Source organism: Talpa occidentalis, unplaced genomic scaffold (genome assembly GCF_014898055.3).
Source record: "Talpa occidentalis isolate TD23 unplaced genomic scaffold, MPIMG_talOcc4v2.1 talOcc4.12, whole genome shotgun sequence".
NCBI lineage: Eukaryota > Metazoa > Chordata > Mammalia > Eulipotyphla > Talpidae > Talpa > Talpa occidentalis.
In genome coordinates, this window is record NW_023601212.1 from 9,324,406 (window position 1) to 9,329,531 (window position 5,126).

Sequence of the window (5,126 nt, forward strand, 5' to 3'; positions counted from 1 at the left end):
AAGAGTTGCCTGCAGTTGAAAAATTATGGGACCTGAGCTTCAACTACCCCTAGTGGAGTGACCTTGGGCTTGTCACCTGCACAAGCTTCTGAGGTCACAGTTTCTTTCCATGTCAATCGCTGTGTGTGTGTGCACATGTGTGTGTGTGGACTGAATGCTGATTATGTGCTAAGCTGGAGAGGGGACTGGGCTGGGGTCTGGATTCAGTCTGGGGAGACGCTGTGGGAGAAGAGCAGCAGGTGGGGGAGGGTGAAAGAGTCTGTGCCCGCCTCTCTGGGCCTCAGTTTCCCCTCCTTACATGGGGACTGTATTCTCTTTGCCCCCTCCAGTGGGAACATCCCATACCCTGTTGCACCTGGTCTTCTGGTTCTGCCCCCCACTCTCAAATTCCCCTACTTGGGGGAATTTGTGTGTGGCTTGGGAAAGGCAGAGACTCTTCCAGGTACCACTGAGATACTAATTTTCCAAGTCGGAGTCTCATCATCGCTTCCCCTCATCTTTCTGCAGTTTTGACAGTGAGTCAAAGAGTGTCCCACCCAGCCAGGCCAGGTTGCAGGCCTCTCCCTGGCCCCTCCCTCTGCCCCATCTCCAGTCTCCATCTCTCTGCGCGGGCGAGCCACCTCCCTGGACCAAGCCAAGCCCCTATTTCCTCCTCATCAAACCTTCTTCCTGTGGCCCTTTTATGATTATAGGACCAGGTCCAGGGTCAGGCGTGGAGTTAACTCCCAGGGCTTTTCTCATATTGTGTTGTACTAGGCCCACCTCCCAGCCTTGCCTGAGCTGTGTGTCCTACTTGGTTGCCTTCTCTGTCTTCTCACCCCCTGGATGAATGACTTCCCCTCTCTGGCCTCAGTTGGCCTGCTCGGTGAAATGGACCTGGTAATACTAGGGCCAGCCTCACTACAATATAGTGACAGCTAAGAGAGATCACGTGTATCGAGCAGTGTATATGCCGGTCACATAATAAGTGCTTAATAAAGGCTCTCTAAATAAGGGAGATTGTTATTCTCGATCCCATGGAGCTGCAGGGCCTGGGCTTCTAGTCAGAGTGGACACAAGCTGAGGAAGGCAGAAGGTGAGTGACAAAGCATTGAAAACACATGACTGCAAATTGCAAAGCTGCAGACAAATGTCACCCCTCAGTTACCAGCCTTTAAAAACAAAAGGGACCCTCTCGTTATGATGTTGATTCTGCTTGGGCAGGACATTTCCCCTTTCTGGGCTTCAGTTTCTCCAACTGTCACAGAGAAAGGTAGACTGGATGGTTCCAGAGGGATTTTGGTGACACCCTGGTTGTCCACCAATGGAGTGGGACAGGCAGAGACATTGGGGGGTGGGGACAGCAGCCCTTTAAATCCCCACTTGAACCAGGGGACACCCACTCTCAGGCCTTTAGGGTCATTGCACGCCCACAGGCACACGCTCACACACACACATCCTGTGAGATCAACATGCTGGGTTGAAAAATAAAACCAGCCTTGATATACCGCTCATGAATTCACCCAACATGTATCTACTGAGCCCCTACTGTGGTGCAGGCACCAGGGACACAGCAGCAACAAGGACGGACAAGACTCTTGCCGTCACAACAGCAATTAATTGAATTACATCTATAACGAAGGGGAAAACAGAGCAGACGTAGAAAGAATGTGCTCAGAAGCATGGAAAAAAGACTGGAAGAAAATGCATCAAAACAGTAAGGGTGTTATCTTGATGACTGAGAACTGGGTACTTGTCGGTAGAAGGCCCCATCAACAGCCTTCTAATCATTACGGAATCTCATCACAATAAAAACCTTAAAATGAATGCAAAGAGAGAGTAGATCCCAGAAGCTAATGATGATGGTGAAGTTGATAGCACAGATAAAAATCTCGGACTATGAGTTATCTGTCACAGAGGAACATCTTGGCCAAATGTTCTCAGAATCAAGAATCCATAAACGAGCGCTGTATTTCTAAAGACAAGCTGGAATTAGGGTGACCTCATCAGTGGGTCACTCAAAAAAGAGCTTCATCACACAAGATTCTGCATCAAAAGCCTTGCTCATCCCTTTTTGCTGAAAGGACACATGCCAATTTCTGTGTGTGTGTGTGTGCGTGTGTGTGTGTGTCTGCGTGTGAAATTGCGGAGCTGATATTAATGAGGTTTATGTCAAAATTTCTGATGAAGTTGTTTTAAAATCGTAAAAAATTAAAAAGAAAAAGGAGAGACGGACAGAGAAAGAAAACGAGAGCCCATAGCCACGGCTGCTTTCTGATTAGTCACTGGGGCACATGCCTCCCCCCCACATAAGTGTGGATTCGAACACCCACTAGCTACAGGGGTGTTAACTCCTGGTCTGTAATAGCCACACATCAGGCACAACCTCATGTTTAACAACAGAGAATCCATTTTCAATATGTATATTGCCATTAAATTAATTACAATATTTATAATCATCAAGAAAAGAAGGGGAAAAAGAATCACATTTACGTGTTGGCATTCTCGGGTGAGATGATAGCTAACTTATTTCTCTTTTTCTGTAGATTTTCTGCTGCAAAAGGCATTGCTTCTAAAGTCAGAGCGGAATGAACAATATCAATAAATGCTTAGTTTTAAAGAAAGGAGAGAGAGGGGGAAATGAAGCCTGGGTAAAGGCGGGCTGGGGAGGGGAGGCAGCTCCCTAACTTCATCCTCCCAGCTGAGGCACTAGCGGTGACCTTGCTTGTCTCCCTGCAGAGCGGGACCAGTGAGATCGACATGAGCAGAAGGATCACGGTGAGGACGTGACAGGCCCTGCTGTGCAGAGGATTGAAGAAGCTCACAAAAAACGGGTGGCTCGTGTCTAGAGGCCAGCACAGCCTCCTCTGGGCTCCTCGCCTCCATCCCTGCCCCCAAGAAAGTCTGATAAAAGAAATCGATTCCTTGCCATTCACTCATTGGGCAAAGAAGGAAACTGAGGCATGGGGGTGCTAAGCTCTGTGTCTGGGTCTTTTTGGTCCAAATGTCACCCAACTATGGGGAGCAGAAGCAGGATTTGAGTCCCAAATGGCCTAGCTCCCAAGGCCGTGTGCCTGACCATGTAGCACACAGCCTGGACATGTCAGCTCAGCTGAGCAGCAATGGGTGGCAACGAAAGAAGTTGGAGGTGTCTGGACTTAAGTCCCAGCTCTGCCTGTGACTTGCTAGCTGGACCTGGGCCGGTGACTTGGCCTCTCTGGGTCTCAGTTCCCACCTGTGAATCAGAAGCGAGAGTGCCCTCTGCTTTCCCGATCCACTCACTCGTTCATTCACTCGTCTGAACCCTCCCATGACTCTCACATCTCTTTGCATGAAACCTCAAGTCCTCCCTCTCTGCCCTTACCTCCTCCTTCTCTCCCTGTTGCTCACTCTGTTCCGGTCACATAGGTGTCCTCTTTGCTCCTCCAAACTGCCAAGCCGCCCTGCTCCAGGACCTTTGCACAGGCTGTACCCTCTGTTTGAAATGCTTTCCCCTAGAGACCTTCTCCTCTTTAAATCTTTGCTCAAATGCCCACCTCCTCAGAGAAGCTTTCCCTGTCCCCCACCTGGAGAAACCACGTCAGCATCATTCGCTACTCACCTTGCTTCATTTTTCTTCAGAGCCTTTGCAAAACCATAGCCTTTTTGTTATTTTCCACAGTAATTACTGCCTGTGTCTTCCTCTGATTGTCACCATTTCAACAGTGATTTTGTTTGTAAATTCCAAGGCCTAGAACAGGACTTGGCACACAGTAGGTGCTCAGTAGATACTTGAATGAATGAGTGAGGTTGTTCATGGACTCATATGACCAACAACCCCTCAGAGCTCATCCGTGAACTCACCTCTTTGCACACACATGTGGATGCTGTTAGTGCACCATTCCCAGCAGTTCAGAGAGAGGACATCGCCCACCTCAGGCCCCGGGAGGGCAGTGGCAGATTAGGGTTCAAGCCCAGTTGATTTGCCTCTCAGTTCTTCCTTCCCGACCCTCTGGTTGAGAGGGTCTGGGGGCTGCCAAGCTGCTGCTGGCACGCAGTTAGTTACACCTGCTGTGTCTGTGGGTGGCAATGACCATGTCTTGTGGGCATGCCCCTCCTCCCAAGGGGGGGAGGGAGTCACTCTGGCCAAGGAAATGTAAAATCGAAGCAGATGAGATCTCAGTTTGATCAGACTGGAGGAGAAATCAGATGAAATCAAGGATTGACAAGGGTAAGGGAAACTGGTGAGTGTGGCTGCTGTGTGTACCCAGAATCAAGTGCAGTCACGCCTGGCGTAGCAGTGGGGGCCATGCTGAGAAATGCATCATTAGGTGATTTCGTGGTGGGGCTAACATCAGAGGGTATTAAGTGCACAAACCGAGATGGTACAGCCCACTACAACCCCAGCTATAGGGCGGAGTGCATTGGGGCCCCTGCTACATATCTGGTCCATCACTGGTGTGTGTTAATGCTCAAGGATGCTTGATGTAAGAGAATCATCCTTCGCCAGTCCAGCCCTTGACTGTAACCCAGAGAAACATCCTCATGTGTGTACAAAGAGGTCAGTCACGGAAGAGCCCTGAGGAGTTGGTGATGTGTGTCCCTTAGGTGGGGTCAGGGAAGATAAGCCATGGAATGTACATCTTATGGAAACATACACTGCCATCAAAAAGGAAAGTGCCAGTCTGCATGTGCTGACCAAGTTAGGTCCCTGAGATGAAGGTTATTTGGTCCCATGAATGGGACACTGTCTTTTCTATTCCTAGTTTCTTATTTAGTGAGGGATAAGGAGCAATTGGCACTGTGCAGTTTTTTTTGTGTGTGAATTATTTCATTAGACACTCCCATTTTTACATGTGAAGAAATGGAGGTATAGAGAGGTTAAGCTACTGACTCAAGTTCACACAGTCAATGTATAGCAGAGCTGGGACTTAAATACACGTGCTTTGATGCCCAACATCTGCATTCTTGCCTTCTCTGCCTCTGTTTGCTCATTTGTTCATTCGACAAACTTTGATTACTGTGTGCCCAGCCTTGTCCTAGACATTACAGACCCAACAGAGAACAGAAGGGACAATGTGTCCTACCTCCCTGGAGCTATTGTAAGCTGAAGAGGGACAGACGGTACTCAAGTAAGCAAATAAACAAAAATGATCATTTCAAACAAT

At 48.7% G+C, this 5,126-nt stretch overlaps 1 long non-coding RNA gene across 1 annotated transcript; it reads left to right on the top strand.

The window, feature by feature from the left end:
• Positions 1 to 227: 227 nt before the first annotated feature.
• LOC129145455 (uncharacterized) lies at positions 228 to 2,887 on the top strand. Its single transcript, XR_008551009.1, has 3 exons — positions 228 to 515; positions 2,526 to 2,630; positions 2,719 to 2,887. It is a non-coding gene; the product is annotated as an uncharacterized LOC129145455 (long non-coding RNA).
• The last annotated feature ends 2,239 nt before the right edge of the window (positions 2,888 to 5,126 follow it).